An 11,361-nucleotide genomic window follows, 5' to 3' on the forward strand; every position below is an offset into this window, starting at 1 on the left:
ATGATGCAGTCCCTTCCACTTGCCTTCCTAAAGCCCAGATCCGGGAAGCAAGGCTGGGACCTCCCGGCCAGCTTTGGGGGGCTCTGGGGTTCCTCTGCCTAGGGAGACATGGCCATGAAAAAAAAATGGAGATTGAAATAAGAGAACAGCAGTGAGGAGGGGATGGAGATTGAGGGGGGAAAGTCAGAGGGACAGAGGCTGAGCAGCCCAGCACAGAAGGAAGGGAAAGGAGACGAAGTGTATGGAAGGGTGGAGAGTTGAGGACAGCTTACAGCAGCACGGAGCAGGGAGGGAAGGACGCCAGAGAGGAGGTGCGGACGGGAAACAAAGGGCAGATTCTGAAAGGCAGTAGAATGAGGTGGGAAATCCAAGACCGAAAGCCACTTGAAAACATGTTAAGACTTGACAACTTGCAACCTCCTGTTATCTTAGGGGGAGAGAAAACCCCTTGGAAACAGCACTGGAGGTGCATGCCTAGGACTGCTTGGCCACGCAGTGGAGCAGGGTGGAACTTGGGAACCCAAGCTTCAGCCACAGAGCCTGATGCCAGGCAGGGCATTCTGCGGGCTGAACACACTCACACTCACACATGCGTGTGCCCAGGACATGCACCTGCAGGCATCAGGCAGAGGGTTAGTTCTTCTCTCCAATGGGATCCAGCCCTCGGGCTGATGGCTATGGCAGGCAGGCAGTGCTGATCATGTGGCCAGCTGTTTGCCACAGGTGAGGGGACGATGGCTACGGGGAGTCAAATATCAGACCAGGGGTCAGTAGTGCAGGGTGTCAGTCCTGACCCTGAGCTGTGTCCCCAGAACAAGCTGCTGAGTGTGTTGGAGCCTCTGCCCTCACGGATATGCACTGTCCCAGCTCTGCTGTCCATAATAACTCTGACACGGCAACTGATGGAAAACAGACCAGGAAGCCCGCTGCAAACATAAAGTGCTCTGGGGATAAGAGTGACTGTTGCCTTTCCAGTTCGAGGCTCACAAGGGGCCAGAAGGAGAATGGGAATGGCCACCAGGCTCTCTCTACTTCTGTCCTGCCTGTTCTGAGCTCTGCTCAGTTCCTAACCCCGGGCACCCTTGTGTGTTCTCTCTCTCACCCCATTGGAATGTTTCCCCACATCCTCCTTGCTTGGCTAATTCCTACGTTGCTATCTGGTCTCAGCTTAAATGTCGCTTCTTCCAGGAAGCCTTCCTGGAACCACCATGTATAGAAGTGTGTTCCTGCTATATGCTCTTATGGAATCCCCCACTTCCGGAGGGTGGAGGGTGAGAGAGACAGATGGGGAGGCTGTGTGTGTGTGTGAGTTAGGGAAAGGTGGGTGTGAGCACCCCACAATCCCAATTATAGACCACTCCAAAGCCCCAAGACTGCTGTGGAGAACAACCATGGCTGGGTGTGGGTGCCACACCACCTGGCCACCAGCTGCCACTCTCCTCCAACTCTTGGGGAGAAGCCATGGGAGTCTGAGACATTTTCTGGGTCACTGCCTAGCAATCGGTGACAGCAGCCTTCCCTCCCCACACTTGTCTCTCGCTGAGTAAGCTCTGAAGCCCCCGCACGGCCTGACAGGCTTCCGCCTCATTCAGAATGAATCTGTTGCTATGGCTGTGGGGGGGCAGTGTGAGCCGGCCAGGCTGAGCTGAGCTGAGACGGGGCTTGTGCTTGCCAGCAGGGATCCCAGTGCACCCACCTGGCGTTTCTTCCTTTGTCCTTTCCCAAAGTGGCTGCAGCCCCACTGGGGACGGGGGTGTGACTCCATCCAGGCTCTGCTCTCGGCTCTGGGGGAGGGGACCTCTATAGAACCAGCCTTCACTTTGTCCCCCTCTCTTTTTCCCAGTAAGGTTCTCTCTCCCCTCTCCAGAATCAGGCTGCCAGGCCTTGCAACAGGGACCACTGGACCAGTCCCCCACATCACTCAGGGCTCTGCACAATGTCACCTCCTCACAGGCCTCCCTGACTGCTATATCCGAAGTAGCTCCTCTTCCCACTTCCAACTCCTCCTGCTCCGTTTTCTTCCATAGCAGTTGTCACCATTGCTGCTGTGCTGTCCCCTTTCTGTTTGTGGGTCTACTGTCTGGCTGCCCCATTCGGATGGAAGCCAGAGGAGGGCAGGGACTGTGTCGATGTCCTTCCCACCATGCTGGCCACTGTCCACTTCCCTCTGCCTGCTCCAGTTCATCCTCTAACCCTCTGTCCTGCTCTGGCCTCAGGAGGCTGAGCTGTGGGTATGGTGCCTCCCAGTTCTCTTGATAATAGGCTTTGTTGGGTGCGGCCACTGTGGGCATCAGAGGGAGATGGGAAGGCAGGTGGGTGCAGGAAGATGAGACTCTCTCTCTGCTTCAAGACTGAGGATCTGGTGGGAGCGTCCCTCCATGGCTTTCTTCCTCTTCCGGGAGCTCATGAGCTCCGGTAACAGTATTCCTTCTGGCTGTCCTCGTATTCCTGATCCTTCACCATGCTTGTTGGGTCCCTTACCCTGCTGACACCTCTGTAACTAGTCCCTTCACTGGGGTCTCTTCATCTGCATATCCCAGGTGAAAAATATCTCCTGTGAGGCTCAAATACAGCACAGGAAGTATTGCTGAATGAATAAATGAATGAATGAGTGAATGCAGGTACCCCAGACCGATGCTCCCCTCAGGTGCCTGGGTTTGCCTACAAAAGAGTAGGGTGGGCGGCAAAGTAAAGTTCAAGGGAGACATGGGTGTCTCTAAATAGGACAGCTCCCAAATCATTCTCTAAACAGAGCAGTACTCACATTTTTAAAGGTTACAAGTAAGAAAATTCCAGAGTCTCCCTCAGTGCCCTGTGCTTATGACTCATATCTCTTCCTGGCAGAAATATCCTCCTAATGTCTAATCCAAATCCCTTTTATTATACTTGGAAACTCCTTCTTGATCTAAAGATAAAAGTTGCCTCTCTGTTATTATTCTAGGAAATCATTATACTACATTAACATGTAGTATTCTAGTATGTTAATATTTTAAATGGGAAGTGCAAAAAAACACAGGATTTGAGTCCAGGAAAACTAGAGTCTTGGCTCTGACACATGATGCTGGGAGACTTCAGACAACTTATTTACCTTCCTAAGTATCTCTTTGTTGTCTATAAAACGGGAGTGATGATAATAAGCCTTGCCCAGTCTACCTTCTGCGCTGCGTTTGTGAACACCAATGAAAAGACCATGTGAGCGAGGCGGCAGCGCCTGTGGCTCAAAGGAATATGGCGCCAGCCCCATATACCGGAGGTGGTGGGTTCAAACCCAGCCCCAGCCAAAAACTGCCAAAAAAAAAAAAAAAAAACAAAAAGACCTTGTGAGTGGGAATGCATTCTGTATCCAAATATTAGCTGATACTCACGATCTCTTGGGCATATTTGATCTCAGAATCTGGGCTTCTCTTCAAGTTCTGTTGTCCAAATCCTCCTGAAACGGAACCAAATTGCCCAAAAGTATCTTCCTGGCATTGCACATACCTGGAACTCGGGAATGGAGAGGAGCAACCTCAGTTTCTCTTCTGTGACCTTCATCGTGTGGGTGACTCACCTGAGCTTGCCGAGGACACGGGAAATGGATCAAGCAAGAGCCTCGGTCAGGAGGCTTGATCTCACGAGAGGAAGCCAATCTTGCCGCCCACTTGGTTGATTTATGAAAGATGTGGGCCTACCCTGCGTTGACAACGCAGAATGCTGACATTATCCAAAGGGGTTTTTCAACCTTTTTATCCCATAGCGCTGTTAAATCTAGAGCTAAATTTCCATGGCACACTTAAATTAGGTTGATCAAAAAAAAAAAAAAAAAAAAAGAATATTTTTCCTGTCCTTTAAATTTCTTTTAAAGGTAATTCAATTAATGCTCTTTTAAAATTTCAGCAGCACACCCACTAAAAATGACTGCTCTACACCCTTGCTAGGAAACAGAAACTCCAACTGTCTGCTGCTGGCTGTCATGAAAATCCCAGGTGCAAGAAACGTTATTCATGGAGGATTATCTGAAGGACATGTAACCCCTCTACTCTGCTAGGTACACTAAATGTTATCCCTGGATCAAACTAGATGATCAGTGCTGTGTATCTGGACCAAGTAAATGGTTTTTTCCTCGTGCAGAAGCAGATTCCCTGACTTGTGTTTAGATGTACTGTTTTAAGTTTGCATTGAGAGCTGCTTCGGGGAAAGTCTGCATGAGTCTAGCTATTAGATTTAATGTAAAAACACCACTTTAAAAAATGCCCATTAGATCTCCCATTTTGAAGTTCCACATGGGACAGTTCCCTTGGCTTCAGCGTCTCCGGACAAACTGGTAGAATTTTCACTAATGGGCAACATACAACCTGTTACTGATGGTTTCCCTTTTGTCTCTGGTTGCCAGGAAGCTCAGACTTTCTGCCATGAATTTTGTGGTCCAGCTTTGCCCTGGGTCTCCTACTCTCTTATTTCTCCTCTATTTCACTTCATACCAATCATTTATCTATAATTTTAACTTATTGCACTATGTCATTATTACAGACTATCTCAATCTTTTTTTTGCAACTCTACAAAAAAAAAAAATACTAGGAAAGGTTGGCATAGTATTCTGTGTAAACCAAAATAAAAACAAAATGAATGTATGTACCTATAGAGGAATGGACACCAAAAAACATTTCTTCATTAATTCAGCAGACGTCTGTTGTGATTTGTGACTGTTTGGTGTAATATCGGGCTATATAGAGTAGTATTCATTAACTCAACAAATATTTATTGGTACTTGCTGAATGGTAGAGATATGCCAGGAACAGCATGCTTGCCCTTATGGTGCTAACAGAATGGTGGAGAGGCAAGTGAATGAATCAAAACTACTTTGAAGTGTGAGGATTGGGTTCCCAGAAGAAACACAGGGTGGGTTGACACCTAGTATAGGGGACTTAATCTGGCCTAGAGTCTGAGGGGGTGTCCCTAGGGAAGAGGCACTCAGAAGGATACTATGTATCTGAACCCTATCAGTCTCAAACTGATACTTGGCAGGCAAAGGGGAAGAGGGAGGAGAGAATGCCCTTAGAAAAAGAAATAACCTGAAAAAATGTCAGGAGACAAAGGGGCCCTGCCATCAAGAGACTGGACAAAGAAACAAAGTAGCACCCCCTGGCCCAATCCATCCACACAAGGGAATACTACACAGCCATAAAAAGAGAAGCTGCTGACAGGTGCAACAGTAAGGCTGGCCCCCAACGATGATATACTGCACGACTTCATTTATAGCAGACCTTTAAAAAATTTTTTTATTTCAAAATATTAAGGGGACAAACATGTTTTTGTTACATAGATAGCTTTATAATGCTTAGTTAAGGCTACAGGTGTGCCCGTCACCTGAATATTATCTCTTGTACTTGTTAAAGGTTTTTGCCCCTCCCTTCTGCTCTTGAGCCCCTCTTCTTGATTTCCAGCAATGTTCACTTCTTTCAGCGCCTGTGTGTGACCATGACTTATACCCAAATCATTAAGGAGTACGTGTGGTGTTTGCTTTTTCCATTCTTGAGGTCATGGTCACTCGTTTCAACCAAATTGCTGCAAAATGCATGAACGCGTTCTGTTGTATGGGTGAGTAGTACTCCAGGCTAACCAACTGTGGTCTGTGCACACCACCCACGTGGTTTTTCCATTCGGGAACTGATGGACATTGGGGTTGACTCCACACGTTTTCAATTATGAATTGGGCTGCAATAAACCTTCAGGCATAGGTACCTCTTGATAAAATGATTTCTTATCCTCTGGGTGGATACCCAGGAGTGAGGTGCTACATGGTAGGTCTATTTTTCCAGTGGTAGGTCAACTTGTAGTTCCGTGGGCAATCTCCATACTGTCTTCCGTAGAGGTGAGAGTAATTTGCAGTCCCATCAACAGTGTCTAAGTGTTTCCTGTCACCGCCTCTGTGCCAACATATCTACTGTTTTTGAATAATAGCCATTCTGACAGGGGTAAGGTGGTATCTCATTGTGCTTTTAAGGTGGTATCTCATTTGCATTTCCCTGATTATTAGTGACAATGAAGGTTTTTTTGTTTTTGTTTTTGTTTTTTTTTTTTTGCATACATGGGTTACTACGAAAGTTTTGAGATAGACTATGTCATGGTCCATTATTTAATTTCCAAGAAATGCAGCTGACAGCATCCTTTCTGATTTACCTGTGCAAGTTTCAGCATGTGTATCTGTTGCCCACTACATCATACCTTTAAAAGAAAGTTACAGTAGTAGAGAACAGGTCAGTGCATGTTGTGGGGACAGTGTGACTACAAAGGGGCTCCCCAGGAGTTTGGGGGAATGATGGAATTGTTTTGCGTTCTGATTGTGACGGCCGTATGCTAAGACTCACAGACCCATACAGTAAAAATGAAGTCAACTTTATTATTTGCTCATTTAAAAAATAAAATTGAAAGTCAAGTGGGCAAAGTTCACCAAAAAAAACTTCAAAAAATAAAAAGGGGCTGAGTGCCCATAGCTCAATGGGTAGGGCGCCAGCCACATACATCAGGGCTGGTGGGTTCAAGCCTGGCCTGGGCCAGTTAAACAACAATGACAACTACAACCAAAAAAATAGCTGGGCGTTGTAGGGGGCACCTATAGTCCCAGTTATTTGGGAGGCTGAGGCAAGAGAATCACTTAAGCCTAAGAGTTAGAGGCTGCTTTGAGCTGTGACACCACAGCACTCTATGGAGGGTGACACAGTGAGACTCTGTCTCAAAATAAATTAATTAAATAAAAAGGGAGGTGGAGAATGGTACACAGTGGATTTCAACCATATCTCTAATACTTTGCTCCTTAAGAGTCTGAAGGGAAAAAAAGCCCATCCATGCCATGTTTGCATGTCACCCAGTGGCAGTGGGGAACGCTAGAAGGATTTTAAGGAAGAGAGCGACAGAACCAGATTTCCATTTAGAAACAGTCCTTCTGGCTGTGGTACATAGAGTAGATTAAAAAAAGGAAGACCCAAGTAGCTTGGGGGAGGCCAGTGAAGAGCAGTTGGGAGCTCCAGGTAGGTGAGAAGGTGGCATTGAGTAAGAGGCTAAAGAGAAATAGCCTCACACAGCAACCACCAATGCACAGGTGCACAGGTGATGGAGGGAAGGGGACTGGAGACGCTGGAGGTCTGAGGAACTCCAGAGTGGAGGGTACTTCGAGGCCACTCTGAGCACAGCCCAGGCACCTGCCTATCTATCAAGATGGGACACACAGTCCCCCTTCTCATCTGGCCACTCAGGATAGAGCCCTTCAGCTCTCCCTTCAGGGATGTCCAATCTTTTTTCTTTTCTGCCACACATTCGAAGAATAAGAGTTGTTTCAGGCCACGCCCTAAACACACAAACAGCTGGTGAGCAAAAGAAAAGGTCTGTGTGTGCTTTCTGCAGTGTCTGAGGCCCACAGAAACGAAACAGTCCTCAAATTATCTGCATGCGCCTGTGGGTTGCAGCCTGCCTGAGTAGTCCCCTCTCCCCAGCTCTGAAAACTAACAACCACCTAGTGCTGAGAGGAAGGCTGGTGCGGGGAGGCAGGCGACCTGGCCCTGGGAGAGCAGCAGCTGTCCACTCCCTGGCCTTGACTTTTCTAATTCCCTCTGTCCCCTTCCTCTCTGGGACCAGTTGAAAGTTTGAGAGAGGCAGGGGTGGGGTCCAAGGGCAGAGAAGGGGAGGGGGAATGGTGAGTTGTATTACACTTCCTCCAAGGTCCTGCTGAGAAATGGCTTCCTAGCGCTTTATCTGCCTTGGATATCGGCTGCAAGGATCTTATCAAACTGTAATTACCCAGCCTGGGTCTGTGCTAATTGGTTCTCTAGAGTAAAGTTACCTCCAATCTGTGTGTTATGGGTGCACAGCGGGAAGTGATTTGAGCCAGGAAGGTTGTCTGTGATGACATGTCAGGGAATCACCGTGCTGGTTGCTAGACACAGAGCTGGGCCCCTGCTTGAAGGGAGGGAATCGCTCCTTGGGTCCCAATTCTAACCTAAGATGACCAGCTGGCCTCATGTCACCTAGCTCCCAGGGACCTTTTAGAGAACAAGCTGTGTGAGTTAATTTTTCTCCATTTCAGAAGAAGGGAGGGAGGGAGAGAGGAATGGAGGGAGAGAGAAAGGAAGGAGGGGAAAGAAGAAGGGGAAAAGGATAGAACAATAACAACTCTCTTTAACTCTATTAATTTCACTGGCTGTGATATTCTTGGAAATTCTCTCAAATTAGAGGTCCCACCACAGTCTCATTTCCTCACCACCCACTTCTGTAATCTGACTTCTGTCTCCACCTACAATGGAAATCCCATTGCTTGAGGCCTCCAGAGACTTAGAATAAAGAAATCCAAGGGCTTCTGAGGTCCTCGATGATGTAGCTTTCCAATCAAAGACTTACCAAGGAGGTTCTCAGCCTTGGCTTCCGCATATATTCATCCACACTCAGAATCATCCCATTAGAAAGATACGTTTTCATTGTTTTAGATTGAGCCCAAATCTGTCCCCTTACAAATCCATCTGCCCCTTGGGTGGCACTAAGCAAGCATGGCTTTCTTCCACCATCAGCACTTCAGCTATTTCCCCTGAAATATCAGGACACCACCATGCACCCCATGCCTCAGGACTCTGGGGATCACATGAGACTCTTGCCTCCTCACCCCTTCATGCAAGGCTCTCGGCCTCCAATCACTGCCTCTCTCTGTTTCTGCCAGGCCTCCTCTGCCCAGGTCCCAGCATCTTAACAAGACTGTGGGACAGGCCATTTGTCTGCCTGCTTCTCCTCGTGGCACCCCACGTGACAGGCAGAGTAACTTTTCATGTGTGGTATGTTTTGTTGTGCTATGATAGACATAACCGAAACTCTACCATTTTATAATCCAGCGGCAAGAAGTACGTTCCCAGTGTTGTGCAACCGTTATCCCTGCCCATTTCCAGAGCTTTTCCATTACCCTGAACAAAATGTTCATAACCATTAAACAAATTATTTTCTTTGGGGTAGATACCTAGTAGTGGAATTGCTGTATTGAACGGTAGGTCTACTTTAGTTCTTTGAGGAATCTCCTTATTGTTTTCTATAGAGGTTGTACGAGTTTACATTCCCACCAACTGTAGACAAGTGTCCCCTTTTCACTGTATCTCTATACCAACATCTACTGTTTTTTGATTGTTTTAATGACATCATTATGATGGGGATAATGTGGTATCTCATCATGGCTTTAATTTGCATTTCTCTGATGGTTAGTGATGTTGAGCATTTTTTCATATGTTTGTTGACCATTTACATATCTTCTTTTAAAAAATATATCAGTTCATGTCTTTTGTCCACTTTGAATGGGGGTAATTTGTTACTTTCATGCTGATTTGTTTGAGGTCCTTGTAGATTCTGGATATTAGTCCTTTGTCAGAGTCTAGTTTATATAGATGTGTAGAAAATATTCATTTCTCCCATTCTCTATGTTGTCTATTTACTTTGTTGATTACTTTTTGCCATGCAGAAACTTTCTGTGTTTAATTAATTATTAATTAATTAAAAATAATTATTTATTTTTGTCTTTGTCCTATTTGCTCCTGGGGTCTTGGTCATAAATTCTTTGCCTAGGCCAATATTCAGAAGAGTTTTTCCTATTTTTTTTTCTGGAATTTTAGTTTCAGGTAACAGTTAAATTTTTAACCTTTCTTGAGTTAATTTTTACATAGGGTGAGAAATAAGGATTCAGCGTCAATCTTCTGCATGTGGCTATACAATTTTCTCAGCACCATTTATTAAATAGGGCATCATTTCCTCAGTGTATGTTTTTGTCTGCTTTGTAGAAAACCAGTCGGTTGTAGATACATGCGGGTTTTTTGCTGATTTTGCTATTCTGTTCCATTGATCTCTGTGTTTACGTTTATACCAGCACCATGATGTTTTGGTTACCATAACCTTCTAACATAACTTGAAGTTAAGTGATATGACACCTCCAGATTTGTTCTTTCTGCTTAGGATTGCTTTCACTATAGGGGCTCTTTTTTGCTTTCATATGAAATTTAGAATTGTTTTTTCCAATGCTATGAAAAATGACATTGATATTTTGATGGAAATTGTATTGAATCTGTAAGTCATTTTCAGCAATATGGATATTTTAACAATTAATACAAAAAGCAATACTGATTGTGCTAATCCATGAGCATAGAATGTTTTTCCATTTGTTTGTGTCATGTATTATATTTTTCATCAGTGTTTTTGTAGTTCTCCTTGTAGAGTTCATTCAGCTTCTTGGTTAAGTATATTTCTAGGATTTTTTTTTTTTTACAGCTATAGTAAATTATATTGAGTTCTTGATTTGCTACTCAGCTTGGTTGTTATTAGTGTATAGAAATGCTACTGATTTTTGTACATTAATTTTGTAACCTGAAACTTGACTGAATTCATTTATCAATTCTAGGAGTCTTTGGAGTCTTTAGGGTGTCTAGATATGAGATCATATCATGTGCAAATGGGGACAGTTTGAATAGCTCTTTTTTCATTTAGATGCCACTTATTTCTTTCCTTCCTTGATTGTTCTGGTTAGAACTTCCAGTACTAGGTGAAATGGAAGTAGTGAGAGTGGACATCCTTGCCTTATTCCAGTTCTTAGGGGAAATGCTTTCAACTTTTCTTCATTCAGTATGGTATTGGTTGTGGGTTTGTAGTATATGGCTTTTATTGTCTTGAGGTGTGTTGTGTCTATGCCTAGTTTGTTGAAAGTTTTTTTTATATCATGAAGCAATGTTGGATCTCATCAAATGCTCTTTTTGCTTCTATTGAATGATCATATGGTTTTTCTTGATATTGTTTTTAATTCTGTTTATGTGGTGAATTACATGTATTGATTTGTATATGTCAAACCATCCTTGCAACCCTGTGATAAAACCCATGTGATCATGTTGCATTATCTTTTTGATATGTTTTGGATTTGATTTGCTAGTATTTTGTTGAGAATTTTTGCATCTATGTTCATCTTGGTCTGTAATTTTCTTTTTTTGTTCTGTTCTTTCATGACTTTAATATCAGGGTAATACTGGCTTTATAGAATGAGTTAAGGGGCATTCTGTCCTTCTCAATCTTTTGGAATAGTTTCACTGGGATAGGTGCCAATTCTTCGCAGGTCTGGTAGAATTTGGCTGTGAATCCAACTGGTCCTTGGCTTTTTTGTTGTTGGTGGTAGATTTTTTATTACTGATTCAGTCTCACTACTTGATATTGGTCTGTTCTGGGTTTCCATTTCTTCCTGTCTCAAGTGTTGGAGGTTGTACATTTCCAAAAATTATCTGTTTCCTCTGGATTTTCTAGTTTGTGTGAATAAAGGATTTCAGAATAGTCTCAGATGATGTTGTGGATTTCTGTGGTATCAGTTATAATGTCTCCTTT

This window comes from Otolemur garnettii, unplaced genomic scaffold, assembly GCF_000181295.1.
Source record: "Otolemur garnettii isolate 467f Iridium unplaced genomic scaffold, OtoGar3 scaffold00086, whole genome shotgun sequence".
Taxonomy (NCBI): Eukaryota; Metazoa; Chordata; class Mammalia; order Primates; family Galagidae; genus Otolemur; species Otolemur garnettii.